At 38.3% G+C, this 19,425-nt stretch overlaps 1 protein-coding gene across 10 annotated transcripts in view; it reads right to left on the bottom strand.

The window, feature by feature from the left end:
- Positions 1-19,425, bottom strand: part of LOC112982171 (prolactin receptor) — a 158,125-nt gene that overhangs the window by 62,602 nt on the left and 76,098 nt on the right. For 2 of the 10 annotated variants that reach the window (XM_064500667.1, XM_026098360.2), the window contains one exon: positions 3,016-3,106. The exons of 5 other annotated variants lie outside the window; for them this stretch is intronic. The gene's annotated coding sequence lies outside the window, so the exon portion shown is untranslated. Of the gene's footprint in view, positions 1-3,015; positions 3,107-3,599; positions 3,870-15,811; positions 16,352-19,425 lie in introns of those variants that run through there. 3 more of the 10 variants (XM_026098364.2, XM_026098359.2, XM_064500670.1) reach the window with 3 other exon arrangements.

Here is a 19,425-nt window from a genome sequence, read left to right as displayed (position 1 = left end):
AAGGAACTCCCTATGCTCATACATATTAGGAAAGACAGTTAGGAAAGCTGAGAAACCACCAGTCAGACCTGTTTTACAGGTGCTGCCCAACAATCTTAGCCACAGTGCTTGTGGTGAGTATGACCAAAGCCCTTCCTTCCCACCACAGGCAGAATTTTAGCCTCACAAAGGCATAATTAAGCTTTTCACATTCTTCAACGCATGTCAAAGCTCAAGAGTGAGAAAAACTAATACCCCTGCATACATGAACCAGCTCTGACCACTACCTAGACCTGCAATGAAAATATGTGCTGCAGGCAACAGCAACAATAGCTAAACCAAACAATTCCAAAGAGCTGATACTAGAATCATGGTTCAGTCTTCAAAAAATTATTTTTGTGCTAGGGTAGATCTGTAGTCTATCAGTAATCAGTCAGAATAATTCCACAGACTTCTCTGGAGATCCATCCTTACAGAGGCAACAATTAGGAGCAGAGGCTGGAAGAAACATCCTGATTAATCTAAGCCACCTGCTAGTATAAATAATCACGCTGCATAACCCTGTTAATGAACAAATCAAGATATACTTTATAAGTAGCTACTTTGGTGTTGACTGTTCTTACTAGGAAGTCATCTGGACCTTGACTGCTTTAATGGTGAGGAATCCTCTTCCAACTTCCCAATTAAATTTAGTCTCTATTTTTCATCTACTTGTTCTTGTGGTTCAGATCGTTCCAACAGTTCTGCATTTTCTCTGTCCTTAGTGTCACAGCCTCCCTTGGCATTCTTCCTCCACTGTATGACATGTTATAGAGAGATACAATAACCCCTCTCAGACAGAAGCCATATTCCCTCTCTGTCTTTTTCTGCTAGATTTAATAAATTATTTTCGAGGTATCCTCTTGTAAGAAGGGCTACTAGAATAAGAAGAATAGAGCCTTTCCTTGCATCTGCTCCAATTTTAATTAATTTTTCCTGAATATGAATGACTAGGTTTACACAGATTATTTTGATGGGTCCACCAGAACTTTGTATAACATAATTAATGCTTCTCTGATTCTACCAGAAATAATTCAGCTAAGGTAATTCAAAGCTCCTAGGACAGTATTTGCCAAAGTCACTTATTAGTAAAAATCCTTTACTAAACCCCATCTTCTAATATATTCCCATGTGTCATCAAAATATACACTTTACTGAAGATAGATGAAATTTACTGCATTTTTAGGTAGACAGGTATCAGAGTAGTCTAGCTCAATCTACTTCAGGATTTCATTCTACTCTCCCTTTATTTCTGTATTTAATTGTTGTTTCCTTAAAAATCTGTTCTAAAGTTCTGCATACCTTTTAAATCACTGACCAGCGTATGGCTGCATGCATCTCTTTTTCCCAACCATCCGCTTTAATATAGATACTATATATACAACATTCTTCAATCATCTTATGATATCCCAGAATGAACAGACTTTATAATTACATGTTCTGCTTTCTTATACCACTGCTACAAGCTATGTCATGGAAATTATTCAGTTCATCCACCCCCCAACTTCAGTAGCTGACTTAGGAACTCAACAAAATCATTTGTAAAAACAAATCTTGTGTGAAACCTTGAAAAGACAAAAAATACAACATGATTTATAATGGCACAAATCAATGCTGCAGAAAGGTTACATATCTGCTTTAAATCTGTACAAGTTTATGAAATGAAGAACAATGTTGAAATCTGACTCTGTGTGTTGCTGTGTGCTAGCAATTTGGGGCACTGTTCTCAGATCCATATGCGGTATGTTTTGTATTAGCATAGCCTGGCTTTCTGTCACTGTGTCCAAAACACCCTTGTTTTTGTGGTTCTCAGACAGATCTTTAAACTTATTTTCCGGTATTGTTTTACAAAGCCTGGCTTTAGACCAGATGTTTGTCAATTTGCTATTTCAGCTGCTTCAAAAATGCTCTTTAATTTTAAAAACAAAGATTTTGTTTTATTTTTTACTGAACTATCTTAATTTCTCACACACACAGTTTCAACTTCTAAACTCAAAATTGTTCCTTCTATTCAAGTAACAAAGTTCTCAATAAAAATACAAATAGTTATACACATTCACATCAAAATGAAAATACCACACACACATAGATACAACAAGCATACACACTGAGCCCTTTTGAAAGTGAATTATTCAACAGATAACTGCTTTTTTTTTTTTTTTTTTTTTTTTTCTGGTGATACTAGTTTCTAAAGAAATGTAAAATTTTCAGAAACCCTTTCAGGGTTTGCTTGTCCATGTTTATTCCATAAACCTGTGGAATATACTTCAAAAGAAATTACATACATACATAGGTGTAGCACTATATCTTGCTGTAAGGAAAAACAAATAGTGGAGTAACAGATTCATTCCAAAGCCACAGGGATGTTTCTTTATATTAACTATAGTTGACTTACAAATACTCTTTTTAGTTGAATTTGATCCTAAATCTGGTTCTTAGTAAAGACTGAAAGTTTTTTGCAAGTTTTCTTCTGAATTCTTTCCATTCAACTCTGTGTCTCTTTAGAAAACACAAAACCTCAGGGATATTTTCTAACATGTATGTTGTTTATTCTGTAACTCTGGGACAGGTACAGGTAAATTATTTGATTTAAAACATTGGCAATTACTTTTCTTGGAGTAACGTTGTATTTAAAACCCAAATTATTCAAAGATTATAGTTACATTTTCGCTAATAACATGAAACAGAAATATTCTATCATTCCAACCTAATGTGAACATTACATAAACAGTAGCTTGCCCACAGCTTAAGTTTTTAATAAGATCTTACAGCAGGACTTTAGCCCAGTACTCCATATACCCTATTTCTTATCGTTTAAGTAATTCCACAGTTATTCACAGACACAGAGTTTAAGGAAAAGGAAACCCAAAAGGAAAAATCAGAATATCTAGTACCATTTGCACATCTGAGGCTAATAAATTTCATTCATTTAACCAAATAATTTGAGATAAAATATATCATCCAGAAAAAAGGGCAGAAATAACAGTCTGATCTTACCAGGCTCTCTGCTCAAGCAGCCTCCATTGACTTCAGAAACCCTCTTTGACTCCAGATTTCCTGGCTGAAGTACAGTGTTGTGGCCTCTCCTCTGTCAATTGACACAAAGGATATGCTGTGTCAACTGTCAGCTTGTGCCTTGCATCTCTGTATGGATAGCCCTTGACTATCAGAAAGTCCTTATTTAGAGATTATCCCTGATAAAATCTTGGGTGGGGAGAGGGGAATCATGCTCAAAATTGAAAGCATATTGTTAATTTTTAATTTTAGGTATTCTGGTTTTACTGGTTTTCACTCCAGTGATCAGTTCTTATGACCTTCCCCCCCAGATTAAAGCTGCTTTAATAATTTTTTCTCCTTATAAAATTACTTAAGAATGAATCAAGCCACCTACTCTTTCTGAATAAACAGACTGAGCATCTGATCCTTTTCACACTAAGGCATCGACTTTAGCTTCCCCCGAAAACACTGCAAGTCTTCTCTGTACCATTCTATTTTTTCAGCATTCATAAAACGCAGGAACACAGCAAACATATGAGAATATGTTTTGTAATGCTATATACAGAAATTGTACACAAAATTACCTTGCTGAGGAGGCAACCTTGTTGAGATCTCATGTTAGCCTACAGCATCAAACCGACAGTGCATACTGAGTTACTCATCCATTCTGAAGCCTCAGTACTTCTCAGAACCAGCGATAGACTCTCCACTCTATAAGGCTGACCTTCGTTCCTTGCTACTTGATACCTAACTTTTTGCGCCTAGCTATATTTAACACACAGTTTGAATGGCTCTAAGCTATCATGTGACCCAAAGTGCTGTATATGACCACCTTCTTCTCTTCCTTATTTACCTCCATGACAATCTTTGGCCAGTTGATTTAGGAGTGATTGCATTCTGTCATGACTGAGAATGAAAATAGTCAAACGTAAGCACATGTAGCGTTGCTCTCTCCAGAGGTCCTTTAGAACTCCCTCCAAAGAAACACTATTATCTTTAGAGATTCACTGTGTGTTTGAATCCATTTTCCGTTTTTGAGGCACTTCTTACTGCTTTTACAGTAACTGTAACAGAACTGAAGACAGAACTAAGATGTCTCTCAAAGTATTTTCCTGACCATGACTTCATTAATGTAACTCATACCTTCAAGAATCCTTACAAAGAAATTTTGTTTTGGGATTTAAACTGGTTCCCATAGCTCAAGAAGTTTTTAAAAGTTCTTTATCATTTTAGATTTGCTGTGGTTAAACAAATTAAATTCAGAACTGACTAATATAAACTAAATTTCAGCTATTCTGCTATTCTGTGTTAGATCCCGTGACCTATTCTGATTCAGCAAAGCCTGCTTCTGCCAAAATACACAATTTTGCTTGTCTGTGTTGTCACACTGAATTCAACAGAACTACTTCTACACCTGACACATTCTGCTTGCTTGATCAGGTCCGTTTTCTATGAGATCCAAGGATCAGAGGATCAGAGGATAGAATCGTCATACAGAAACAATCTGTAAATTTAAAACAAAGGAAACACCATAAGAATGTGCAAAAGATGAAACTGCACTAGTATTAGGCCCTTCTGAAAAGTAAAGCTTGTGATAAGCCTATTGTCTCTAAAAAAATCTGGAATACATCTATGCACAGAAGAAAGCAAGTTTTTTCTTGCAAAAATATTTGGTGTAAAATTGCAAGACCAAACAAGGATAGCATGATTTCCAATTTTGTTTTTCTTAAGCAATAATACTACAAGCCCAGCCTTCATAGTTGGCCTTTAAGAGTGACTGACCATGATAAAACATGATATATTTTTTAAAGAACAATATAGTTCTTCTGACTTGAAAATACATTCTTCTGGCAGGTCAGTAAACCAAATTCATCGTTGTTGACTTCTAGTCAGTTGTAACAGGGTCAGGTAATTTTTAAGTTTTAGAGATCAGCTGAAAATTACATTAGTTAATAGTTTTCCAGCAGAAAGCATACCTGTAAATCAGTATTATTTTGGTATGTCTCCAGAGGATCTCTATGTTCAGCTTTAACTGGACTTTTGAACAAACTGCAGTTCATATGCACCTGCAGTCTTCATTGTTCAGTGCCATGTTGCAGTTTTTACAGTATCATGTGCATCGCCTGTGGAATTCTCCAACTTACTGAATAAAAAACAGAGTCTTTGCTTGATTGTAAAACTAACATGAAGTCTTGCCTATGTATTTTTAACTTCAGGGGTCTATTTTAGGCAGCATGGAAGACAGCTTCAGTGGAAGTAATGTAATTTGTTCTAATGTTAGGAAGAAAGAAAGGGTACACAAGCAGAACTGCAAAGTTACATACTTCATTGGTTTCAGTTTGTGTTTTATATAATAAGGTATCTGCTTTGTAAAATGCTCCAGAATGTTTGCATTAATAGGTTCTGTAAAAAAAATATGACTGACTTCTTGAGGCAAATCTCTTTGCCACAGCTGGGGACAAGAGCAACGGGAAACAAGAGACTGAGAGGGGCATGCACATCATCTGCCACACATGGAACACTGAATTTGGCAGGCCAAAGACTCTACTGACACACGTTACTGTTATATATTGTATTGCTAGCCCAAATACTGGGAAATGCTTATGTGGCCTTTGGGCTAGGACAGTAGCCAAGAGGTAACTCTTAAACTACTCCATAGCTAAGTAGGACTGCACTGCCTCATGAACCACAACCCATTCTGCAGACAAGGACTCCTGGACCCGAGTTTCAGGGCAGATAGAGAAGAAGCCATCCACCAAGCTACACGTTCCCTGTGCGTAAAGCAGCAGAAGAAAGAGTCAAGGAGACTGGAGATACTTTTTAATCAGCCAGTACTGTCTCAAACCTGACTAAGCTGTTTTTTCAGTATGGCAATGATTTACATAAAGGCTGATCGCTTCAGCTTAACCCTCACAACCACCTACACTAACAGGCTATGAACTAGAATAATAAAGGAAAGCAAATATGTTTAATTAATGTTATTAAAATTATGTAGCTGAAATTAAAATATGAATAAATGGTAACAAATGCAGTAATAATTAACTTAAACTCTTTAATTTTTCCCACAGGGCAGTTTATATGGGATTTAAAGAGCTACCAGTCTTCAGTCTGTGGAGACTTGCTGCTGAAGATTCAAGAGGCTGATTAACCAATATAGATGCTTATTTCATTCTGGCAGCAGAACAGGATGGAGATTGTTCTCCATCCTGTTAGATGGAGATAGATAGGACTTCTATCTAGAAAGATAGGATTTCACACATTTTGGGCACAGGTGAGGCAAACATTCCAGTTATACCAGTCTGAAGCTATTCTTGTAAAACTCACTAAAATATTAGCTTATTTCTTATATGGATTAAACAGAGGAAGATATCTAAAATACTGTGCCATGTTATGATATATAAGCTAAAATAGTGCATAGGACATTAACATGCAGAGTTACTCCAACTGTAAAAAAGGAAAGAGGGTGGGTATGGGGAAAGGACATCTGTCTTCCAAAGACATTTCTGTATATCCAGATATCGTTAGAACAACCCCCAACTTACTTATAAACAATAAAGTTGTCAATATACCTACAATAAAAAAAGCTCACATTCTGTATTAGGGGGTAGTTTTCTCCTGGCCTTTTTTGGTGATGCTGAGCTGTTAAATCAGTTTGTATGATATATTTCTATGATAGTTTAAACTAATTTCAGCAGTCCTGCCCAGCAGAATCCATACATTCCTATCTTCTCTCTAGGATCACTTCCAGTACTTGCCTGACCTGCAATGAACTAAAACTAATCACTTTTCTTTTTGTGGAGCTATTTTTTAGTTATCCTAGCTACATGAACATATCAGATGAGCATCAGTCACAGAACAAGAGAGAAGGTGGAGATGATTTAAACTTTCATGCTATCACACTTAAGGCCAATCTGTTTAAAGTGCCCTTGCTTCAGGCAAGCACTAAAAATAATCTCTGTGAAGTTTTGATTCAAGCAGGAGCATGTAGCTAAAAGTTAACACCAACGTGGCACTGTAAAAGCCAATGAAAAACTAGCACTTTACTGATTGATATCAAAGGATTATTAAAAAGTTTCTAGCTGTCCTTGGTGGTCACCAAGGCTGGCCCAATGTAGTCACTGACCTTTTGAAGTTAATAAGCAGACTTTTAACAGCAATTAGTTGAAGAGCAGAACACAAGACTGGAAATACAGTAAGGACATTTTTCAGGTACTCATGGATGTTGCTTATTACTTGTAACAAATTTCTGTCATTCCTGTCTGAATGTAGACAGCTCAAGCTACAAATCCAAGTATAACTGTGATGACGTGATCTGGTCTTTCACTGAGTAACTAGGTAAGAGTCCTAAAAATAGCCAATCACACAGCTGAAGAAGAGTTTCTCAGCCTCAGTCACCTGTGGCTCAGCTACTTGAATCCAGAATCATAGAAAGCAGCCACACAACTTTCTGTGAACTTGGAGGTTCATTGTTTGTGGGAACCAAGAAGACATTTTCCTGAGAGGATTAAAATAAGCTACTCCTAAAATTCATTATGACACCACTAAGTAAAATATACACAAACACCAATTTTCCTCAAGTATGTTTCTTACAATTAAATAGCAGTAGGATCAATGGGATAGCACGAGCAAAATCTGAGAAGTGAAAGATCTGGGAACATGATATTAGTCCTTAAACTGGGGCAATGGGTCTGGCTACAGACAGGAAAAGAAAGCCTTAAGCTTTTGGGGGAAAAATGGGGGTGGGAGAGGAATGAAGTCCTATAGATCCAATGAACAAGATCTCTTTTTAAGGAACTCTAGCCTATACACTAGACACTTTGTCTACCCAGCTTTGGATGTGTAGCAGGTATAAAGAAAGTTGTGACTTGTCATTTCAAGTTTGTGTCACATAATCCTTTATCAATGTTCAGAACCTGAACCTGCTCCCCAGATAATTGGGTTGCAGTCCTCAGCTCAGACATGATTCATACAAGGAGTGTAGACTACACTGAACTCTCTTCCAAATGCTAGAGGTCAACACACTGAGGTACACGAATACAGCTCTCTTAGGAAGCTTTCTTATCTGCACTTATTGCCTTTCTCACACTGCAATTTGCTGCCCATTCAGTTGGGCTGATACAGCTGCTTATGGGACTATGAGGCAATCACAGAAAGGGTTTGTATTAAAAAATTATCTTCAATTTTTCTTCAAGCCTGAGTCATCTCAGTCATTCAGTCTATACAACAGTCAAACAAACAGTTGTATTGGCACAACAGAGTGATGATGAACTGCAGCACAGGGGTAGGAACTGAAAGATTATGGGTGAAATTTCTTAAGCTTTGACATTAAAGGAAATCCATCATGGAAATAACTTTCAGTTGACACCCATTCAAGGTTAATATTTCTTAGTTTACACCAAATATCAGATATACCCCATCAAAGAAAGTGGTGGATGCCTTATAGGCATATATCTTAAAATCATTATGGTTTTGATCATACTGTCCGTGTCTTAAATCTCTAGTACTAGGCATTGACTCAGTCAGCTCAGCTCAAACTCTTGCATCCACAAAAAAATGAATGCAGTTTTCAGCTGAAAGAGGATAGTCAACCCTTCTATTTGAGACCTGTGCCTAACTGCAGAGTAATTCTGTCTTCCACTGTTCCTAGTTTTTGGCATTGGCTTGTAACTCAGTTCAAGTGGGTTGCTGCTGCTCAGCTGACCTTGTACTGCAGGAACAGAAAGAGAGGAGAAAAATGTTTTTTCCTCCTTCTGAAGCATTCCTGAGTTCTGGTCTGAACTTGCTTATTAACTTTTACTGGAGCTGGGGAACAGCAATAGGATGTTTACCACTCCTTTGTTTCCAGGATCTGCTCAGCAGTGACAACTAACAGGGTATATTTTCACTGCATGTAGACCTGCCAGTTTTGTGGACCACAAACAACCAACACATTTGAAGACTTTGGCTGTGGAGCACTCAGGGTTGGCTTTTGGGATACTGGGAAATGGAACTCAAACCTAACTTCTCACACAGGTTTAACACTGGAAGTAAAATATACTTAGATATACACAAGTGGGATTCATTGTCATTTCTTCAGAGGGGTGTTATTTGAAACAGACATCAGAAATGCTCTAGCTATATTAGCACAATGCTTCACCTGAAGTACTATACCAGCCTTCTCAGTAGAGCAGTCTTGCTCCTTCTAGTATCTTAAATAGAACGTCATGAGTGAGGCTGTGTGCCTGCTCACGCCTGCAAGTCTCAATACGCAACTATGTCCAAGATCGTAGTCAAAATTTCTTCCTCAATTCCACGTAAACCTTGCAGTTTTAAAAGAACACTATGTCATAAGAACAAAAAGAGTGCACCCTGTCAGTAAGCTTGGGCAGAAAAAAAGTCTCCTGATCCTCCTCCCTCTGCCCACACACTCAATTTCTGTTTATCAGGAGAAAAAAACCAAAGATCTTTAAAAGTTTTCATGTTATAAAGACACGTTTTCCCTAATACCCAAACAGCACAATTGTAGGTTATAGAAAACCCAGGTACAAGACCTTCTATTACTTGATTCAGATCAAGAGCTTGAATGTAAGTGTTCCCTCCTACCATAAGTGCCCCAAGTACAGAGGTACTGACTTTGGTGAAATAGTTGTTTCCATCATTCTGTTAGTCATTCCATTTTGTTCTGGTGATACCTTCCTTTCTCTATATGCAGATTTGAATGGCTCCATGGAATACCATGCCCATATATGTTTGGGCACAGTCCTGCAACATTTCTCCCTCGAAGAATTTCCTTCAACAACCCTGACTCAACCCTTGTGTACTACCCTTTCCACAGCAGAAAGAAAAAGGAAAACTTTTGTCACTATGCATTAGCACTCTTTTCCTAGAATCTTTGAAAATCTCTCTTTGGAGGCCTTTCAGTTTCCATACTCCGAGATTTATGCTGCCCATTTCTATCAGACATAAAATCTCCCAGCCAGGCCTGATTCTGTCTTAGGCTTTGTGGATTGCTTTCTTATGCAGCAATTCCTAAATCCCACTGAAGTGCAATTTAAAAAACCAAAACAGCCAGTAAAAGGAATGTATGGATCTCAGCACTGGTGTATTCCACTTTTCTGTTTATTTCTCTGCCCATCCCAACAGTTGAAAACAGTGCTTGTCCTACTCACTAGCATATCTAATTTCTAGCAGCCTCACAAAGGCATCTATCCTGTCTCTTGATTTACACAGTCCATCACACAGTGTATTTTATATAATACAACAACAGAGGACAAAACTTCCCTTACCAGCCTAGTGAAATTGTCCTCCTTACACCTCCACCCTGCCTACCATAGAGCGTGCCTGCACAAATCATGTCAGACAGTTAATTGTGTCCATTCTTTAACTCCTTTTATAGGACCCGCTATCAAGTGTATGCATGATTAAATAAGGTCCAGCCCTTAAAAAGACCAGAAACCTTCACATAATCTCTCATATCCCAGCCAACAATATTATTACTGAGTTATGGACAAGTCTGAATTTCTATATTTCAACTCCACCTGTCTGAACTATCCCCCCTTCTGCAGTTATTTAACATTAATTGAACCAGACAGTGAAAGACAAAACATAATTCAGCAGCAAAACCATTAATCTAGGATGCTGGGCAGCCAAGATCCCTGCTCCAGTTAATAATTTATTATTTATGCAGAGTGGGATTACTCACAAAAGAAATTAAACTATTTCATTTCTCAAAAGTATTAAAAATTAATCTCAGGTATCTCCCTGGCTAGATAAGGGGAAACACATCTGTAGCTACTCAGGGTTCTTTCAAACAGAGAAAAAAAACGCATCTAGTACTTTTATCCTGGTGGGTAATCAACTGGGATGTAGAATACTACAGTTAAAGGCTCTACCCAAGTTCAGAGAAAACAAGGACCTAGAGCTGATTCTCTAAAAGCTCATGAGAATGTCCTAGATTCTCAACTATTTTAACTAGAATTTCTGGTTAACAAACATAATAAAAACCATTTCTGTTACAAATGCAAACTTTGACTACATCTTTTTATATTCCCATAGAATGTTTCTGTTTCAGCATATCAACATTTCCAACATTTTACAGCAAAACTTCTTCATATCTGTTATGAATTTATATGTTTCATTATTTATCAAGAAGTCAGAGAGAGGGACTGTAATACTGAAAGCGCATAGATAATAATGCTGGAGACAAATGTACACATTTGGTAAATGGTTTGAAAATGGTTTGAAGTTCACTTATTTTTAGAACAATTATAAAATCATTTAAAACAATGTAGAAGACTATGTAATTTTTTTAAGAAAATCATCTGCAACTGAGTTCAGAAATTGTTTTGAAAAACAGATATTAGAACACACCATTCAATAGCTGCCCTACCCACTCATGCTCTTTACAGAGTCAGGCTGTGCATTGCATCAAGAGATTGTGTCTTTCTAAAGACCTGATTCTCATAAAGCTCACCCTACTTTAAACTATAAAGCACCACTTTATGTCAACATGCACACTCCTGATTTACACTACTGTTGTGAGATTCAGGTTTCTTGCTTTGCATCTGAAACACAAAACAAAGGTTCTATCTGCATGGCAGTATCAGAGCCATCCACAGATAACCAGGCCAGTTCTCAATAAGCTAATTTGGGTGTTTAAATTACTATCATTGCATTAATGTAATTAATGTAGCCTCCACAGAGGCCAATATATTCTGCTTTTTGGCACTGTGTGACGTAGAATTACCCTGAGATCTGACGACTGTATTTTTTCCTAAAACAGTGAGTGCTAATCCCCACTGTCAGGCTCAAATTCCACTTCAAGAAAATATACTCTTCACCAATTAATTCCCCTTACAATTTTAGTTAATGAAAGGCTCTTTTCCACATTTTCTTCCAAAAGTGTTGTATAAAATCACTGTGTGCTGTAAATTGCTGCTGACTTCTATCTCCTGCCTGATTTCTCTAAACTGCTCCAGTTCATAAAGTGTTGGTTTTGTAGTTCTTCAGAATAAAGCATTCATTAGACTTTATACAGAGTATGATCTCTTCTAGACTATAGTTGCAAATAAATACCAGACAGCAACCTGTAAATGCTAGACTGTTACTATGAATACCTTATTATTAGTTAAACAGAGTCTAAAAGTATATTAAAAAAATCATTTTAATCAAGACACTTCACAGCATATGAGACATCACTCATTTGGGGGTATTCCTCTTTACTGAGGGGCTGAACTGCAGCACTTTTTTGATATCTTCTACACTTGTTATGATTGTATGGCAATTAATGATGAATACAGAAAAAAAGTAAGAAATCCAAAAGCTCCCTGAAGTCAATGGCACACAGTATTAGTAATCATGTGATTTGAGTAACTCTTGGTTAATGCTTCAGGAGAAAACAAATTCCAAAGGCAGATATGATACTGACAACAATTACTCTTGACTTCAGATTTGGCCATCAGTTCAATGATGTTACCCCAGGTTTATCATCAAAAAAGTGTAACACTCAGATGCTGTTGGAAAACAAAGATCTGTTCTGGCCTTGTAATGCTGCATACATATTAATGCAGGTAACTCCACAAACAGATTCCATCTTCTCACCTTATTTCAGGGTACTTCAGCCTGGAAAAGGACTTCTACCAAAAGATGGAAAACAGAAACACTTCCAGCACTAAGTGCATTTTCAGGCGTTAATTAATCTAACTTGGCTGTAGAATTAAGGTCAGGTTAATAGAATCTTGGTATCATTTTGACCATATGCAGTATTACATTGGGTAAGTCACTTCCCTGCTTTTGTGCAAAAATCAAACCCACCTTACTAAATGGGACAAATGACAATCACAATCTGGAAGGGGTAAGGATTGAGCAGTTAATGTACGGAAGGTGTAAATATAATGTGCTATAAAGTCTACTACGTCAACTGAGCTTTTAACTTTTAAAATATTTAAAGTGGTCCTGTGACTATGTTGACAAAATTATAATAAAATGATAAATTATAGTTACGATTGCTGATATCAAAACATGATTATTGCCTATACCAGTCACCGAGACTGTTCCCAATAAAGTTCAAAATAGCTAAGCTTCTATGAATAATGCCATGCAATTCTGAAACATGGCTATTTCTTACTGATGGCATGCTGACTCATTTTCAGTTATTTTTCACCATTACAAAACACAGCATGCTGATTAGATATCATTAGTATAGTTTAGTTACTACAATGACTACGTCTCTAGTCATCAGTTGCTTTGCTATGTCCTATACAAATACAGAATATATGGTTCCTGTTTCAAAGAATGTACATCCTAATAACTGCATGCATGGAAGTTTTTCAGTAAACTAGACTAGAAAAGGTCTCAAGAGGTCATCTCGACCATCTAAGTGCCCCAAGGAGGGACTAACAATATCCATTTCATTCCTAACTAAGATTTGCTTAATCTGTTCTTAAAAATTTCCAGTTACGGAATTTCACAACCTCCTTAGGCAATCTAGGCTACTGCTTTATTATCTTTATTATTATAATGTTCTTAATATCTGATCTGTATCTTCCTTGCTGCAACTTAATCCAATTATTTTTTTGCTGTCTACAAGCAACAAAAGCCAGACTATTCCTGTCTCTTTGCAGGAGCTAAGGAATGCTACTTTGTACACTTCAAATATATCACCCCTGGCTTCTCTTTTTTAGATTGATCAGTCTTGATTCATTTTCTCATATGCCACATTTTCCAGACCTCCAAATACTCGTTACTCTCCTATAGATTCTTTGTATATCATTTGTGAAGTACAGTGCCCCAAAATGACATGGCATTTCAGTTGAGGCCTTGAAAATACCAAAGAGAATAAAAGGATTACTTCGTACACTACAAATTATGCTGCTGTTCATAAATCCTGGCATGGTATTTGCTTTCATCACAGAAGGATGGCACTATTGACTCCTGTTCCTCTTGTGAACCACTACAGCTCCCATTTATACAAAGGAAGATTTTCCTGGCTCATTGTTCCCTCTTTCCTGTATTTGCATGACTGAGCATCTCGCATTTGTCTCTAGAGAATAACTTTTTTTTCAGAAATAATATAGCTTATCAAAATCGTTTTACATTCTGTTCCTGTTCTACAGCAAACTGGAAGTCTCTATCACTGTGGTACTGTCTAATAAATATATTTGGCATGCCATTGCCTAAGTCACTAATGAAAATACTGTTTAGTTGCTACACCAAGGAGTTAGCCCCCTGCAGTTTGTTTCAGACTGTCCTTTCATTCTGACAGTGACCCACTGATAACCATTTGTATATGGTTTTCCGAGGAGCTGTGTATCCAACCTACAGCAGTTTAATCTAGACTGTCTTTCTAGCTACTTTATGAGAATTTCATGAAACTGTGCTGAAAGCCTCACCACAGCGAAGATGTATGACATCACTGCTTCTCTTCTGTCCTCAAGACTTGTTGTCCTTCTTTAGAAGGAAACAGTTAAAAATCTCCACTTGAAAGAACCAGAGAGGCACTAATCGCAAGCAGATTACAGAAACTGCTGACTGAGTAGCCTATTGTTTAAAGGAAATATTTTCTCTCCTCATTTCCCATCCTCTTTCAGATTCTGAAAAGGATCAGTCATTCAGCCCAAATTAGGTAGTCACAGGGCCAGATCCTGGCTTTAAGATCGTTTCCACTAGACACTTCTCTAATGGAGAACCCACTCCTGCTCATACAAAGTGGCAGTAAATGCCTGTTTCCCTTGCTTGTCAAAAAACCATGTACTTCTCCCTTTCCTGTTGGTAATTAAAGGACTACTTTCATACAAGGTACAACTCTTCTACACGGCAAATGCCAGGCACCCTCACTTCTGCTGGAAGTCCAGCCCACAGTCTCATGAGCCATTTGCCCCCAAAGCACCTCCCATTTTCCAGTCATATGACTGGTTTACGCTGGAACTAGGTCAAGTCCCTTAGGACCAGGAAGTCCTCTTCTGCCCATGCGAAGCTGCCATTTTGATACAACCATACCCCATGTGATCTCAGATCTCCCTGTGATTGGCTGGCAGCTGAAGCCACACTTCTTTGTTCAGTCCAGAAGTATATCAAGACCAGAAAGTCCTCCCTTCGCCCAAAAGGGGACTTCAGTTTTTATTTCTGTTTATATTTATTCATATATTCATACATTCATGACATATATGACACAGCTATGTAAACATTTCTATATATAGCAGTGTACAAATATGTATAAATGTATATATTTATACAACTCTAGACATACTTCTCCATATATGTATCTATATGAGTATATATTTATAAAAGTTTATGTATAAAAAAGCTTAATAAGAGGTACTGAAATTAACAATGTTTAAATATGAATAGAAAGAAAAATTAAATAAAAAGAAAATAGAGTCTTGAGCCACCAGTTAACAATACTGTTAAATAATTCCTAATGTGTTTGGGATAGGAGTTAAAAGGGGGTGGGAGTGCACCAGAGTGGGAGGGTGCATGAGGAAAATCAAACACGTCTGTGGGACAAGGGGCTAATCTTGTGAGTCGAACCAAGAGACCACCCCACCCATCTTCAAACCAACCGGATCACCACACCGTAATACTGGGACAGTCTCTGGACTTTGCGCTTGCTACAGGATACAGGCAACGCTGCCTTCTAAAACAGAAAGTCAGAACAAAAAGTCAACTCCACAAGAACACATGTGTAGGGACACTAAGAAAAATCCCCGAAAGGACTTCCTAAGGCAACCATATGCATTGGATAAATGATAGTTGGGCTGGGACTTCTGAAACAAAACTAAATTTTGCAGTGTTACAAGGGCAATGGGGTTACACTTACCAAAAGGCCCCTCTACTGTGAATGCCTTTTCTGAATCTGATGCAGCAGTGCAAGTCTCCTGTTAGGACAGAAGATGAACCGCAGGCAACTTCCAGGACATCTCACCCCCTACAGAGCAGACTATGCTCCCACAAACTCAGAAGGAGGATGTCTCCCAGTGTAACATCCAACTGGCTGAAAACAGACGCCAACCGCTAATTCATCAGACAAGCTATTTTCTTCTACAGTTTTGCTGCAAAAATACAGCAGTGTGTTGTTCAGGCCTACATAATCTTCCCCATTCCTAGCTGTGAAAAAGTCCAGGGGTGCATTGCAGCTGAAAATTAGGGCATCTCAGTGAACAGGCTCTTCTTGATGCTGGTCTGTCCTGGGGCCACTTCAAACAAACCCAGCTTGGATCCAAGCAGCTGTGCACAAAACCCAGTCCTGTTAAAATATCTCTCCTTTTCCAACGGTAGAATGGACACACTTTCTCTAGATTTCTTGCTTCTTTTTCACTGTCCAGTATAACTTGTTACTCTTTTTCTTCTTCTTGGCCTGACTGGAATGCAGCCTGGCACCACCCATCCTTCCCCTTTTAAGGGTTTGAGGAGGGCCTTCCCTTCAGCGCTGTGACACGTCTCTTTTTTAAAGCTCTCTCTCCGAATATGAGACCTCCTGCTTTGCCACTGGTTGCAACTTGGCCAGAACAGCCTGGGGGATGCATCTGATCACATCCTTGGCAATGTTTAAGCAGCACTTTTAGCATGAAGCTTAGTAATTTCCAAACTCCTTCGGAAAAGTGATACAGCTTTTGAAAAGCAGCTGTGGAATATACCTCCTACTCCAGCCCCACACATTACAGTGTCCTGCATGTGAAATGCCTGAAAACTAGGGAGAACATTCATGTAAAAGCCTTGTCCTTTTAATTCTTTACTACTACCTTTACTACTTATTCTTAACTACATGTTGATATGCCTTCTTAAAATATTGGAGTTTTCCAGGGACACGGATGCAACTTCAGTCCCCTTGCCAAAGCAAAATAAAATGTGCTTGTTTTCATTGCTGACTGTGTTGCTGTGATGTTGATTCACTGGCACATATTGCACCTTATTTTGTAATGATCTCATTGCTATCACCACGGGCAAAACACAGCAGCATGATAGGACCAGAAGTCTCCAACCAATATACAGACCTGTGTGCAGGTAGATCAAGACAAACTTTCCAGTGATGTCAGCTGAAAAGGGAAATTCTTACAACCCCAGAAGAAGCTCCCAAAACATTTGCTATCTCCCTAGCTGTACAAAAAATTTAAGGATTTTCATCTGTTTTAAGCTTTGTTTTCCTAATCACAGGAACAAAAGAGTTAAAGCTCTGCTGCAGGAGCTACTAAGTGTTTATACTTTCCAATAATATGCATATGGAGGGATAATAGACTCGCAGCAAAGAATAATGCCATGTCTTACCCAGCAGCACTATTTCCAGCACTATTAATGTTTTTCAAGCTGTGTGGGCATTGTATTTCTGCAAGTCCCACCTCCCACTTGCCTGACAGCTCCCAGAGGCATCAACGGTTCTTTGGTAAAGTTCAAACTGGTGTTTTGTGGGAAAATCCTGGGCAGGCACTGTTGGTGAGCATGATGGAAAAAAATGCAATCATCTGTCATTCTTCCTCCTCATCCACTGGCTTCAATTGCTAAACATTGTGAACTTGGGAGGCTTTTATCCAGCTGTTGAATTTCTGGGGCCAACCACACCACTTCACCAACAGCTGATTCTTTCTTCCTTCTATTTTTACTGATAGGATCTTTTCAATTTTGTAGACTCTGTCTTCATCAGGGTTCATCCTCTGAAGTTCTTTAGAGTAAAACATCCCACTGACAGCTTGGTGACTGTAGTTTATTAAGCAGTACATGGGTATCTGACCCTTTCTCACAGTTTCAACCACTACAAAAAATTTCATCTGTGACCATCTGCTCATAACCTTTGTTCTAGACAGCCTCACATGGTCTCCCTGAGTGAAGGTGATTTTCTCTGATTTTACACCAATTTGCAGAAACAGTTTTCGAAATCATTGCAGAACTTGAAGTTTTCACATCCACAGGTCTGGCTCTGACAGTTTTGTGGAAGCTTTGGTTATAGCTCCAGTAACACATCAATGTAGCAAATGGTGCTGTGTGCTGTAAAATGTCCCCACATCTTGTTTTTTAGCATCCTGTTAAGGCCTCTTCTTCATTATTAGTAACAAAGTGGTGAAATTTATACTGCTTTAACAGCTTGTCTAAAGGCTAGTTTAAAAATTCCATTCCCTGGTCAGTCTGTAACCTCTGAGGCAAAAAAATCGTTTTAAAAGCCTCAGCTATTTCAGAACCCATTCTGCTTTTTAGAGCCACAGCCCCCAGGCATATATGGATAATACACCCATCACCATTCAGATGTGCTAAACACTGTTACTGTGCTTAGAAAGTTGATGCATTCCACCAAACACTGTGTGTCCACCTCTGCCACAATCACCTCTCCCCTTTTAAAGTGCTTTCTCACTGCCTTATGTATGTTGGAAATGTCCTGGTTTGCAAGCCATGCTGTCACTTGGTTCTGCTCTGATCAGATCTCCTCTAGGCTGCTCCAAAAAGGGGATTTACACCTCCAAAACTTCTCATTTCCCCAGAAGCACAGTAGATGCCTTTTAAGAGATGATGCAGTGTAGACACGTCTAGTAACATGCTACTACTACAAATAGGAAAACAAACATCAGACAATCAACTTAAGTCATGCTCAGTGAAACTTTATTAATTGGGCAGTGGGGTGATGGTGACCTGTCTGGCATCTTTACTGTTTATTTTCTTTCGAAGCTGTTGTTCTTTCTTGTAATTGTTGTACCTTTTTTCGAACACTGTGGTCCCAAATGGGAGCGACAACAGTTCACAGAACAATGCTGTCTTCTACCTAATCAGCCAGGATTACATTTTAAAAATGTGCTATAAAATCCATGTTGATATAAGGACAAGCAAACACATACATCACAAACCTGTACCCTGCAATGGTATTACAAGCAGCTGTAAGCTCACTCGCAGTTGTAGGTAGACCCAGGTACCTACACACAACGGTAGCCCCACTCCCTCTCCATCTTTCACTCACCTTAGTCATGTTTCCAAAATCCAAGCCATCTTTTATCCAATGTGCATGGTCTTTTTAGAAAGTCTCTTTGGGATTTTTCTTAGTGTCCCTATACACCTCCATTGGAGGTGTTTTTTTGTTCCAGCTTTCAGCTTTAGTAGGCAATGTTGCCTATATCTTGTAGCACAGCACAAAGTCCAAAGACTGCCCCAGTATTACTGTGTGGTGATCTGGCTGGTTGGAAGGTAGGTGAAGGGGCCTCTTGTTCAGCTAAACAGGACTGATCTGTTCTATGGGTGGGCGGGGGATGGATGGTGGTTAGCTTGGTTAGCTTCACAGGATTAGCCTTTCACCCAACACACACATTCAAATTTGTTCATGTCCTCCACCCTCTCTGATGCACTCTCAACCCCTTCAACTGTACTTTCATTTAATTTTCTTTCTATTTAGGTTAAATTTTGAATTGTTAATTTCATTATCTCTTGCTAAATATCCTTTCTATCTGCACACTTTTATAT

The sequence above is a fragment of the Dromaius novaehollandiae genome, chromosome W, assembly GCF_036370855.1.
Source record: "Dromaius novaehollandiae isolate bDroNov1 chromosome W, bDroNov1.hap1, whole genome shotgun sequence".
NCBI classification, from domain to species: Eukaryota; Metazoa; Chordata; class Aves; order Casuariiformes; family Dromaiidae; genus Dromaius; species Dromaius novaehollandiae.
This window is presented reverse-complemented; position numbering and strand designations above follow the sequence as displayed.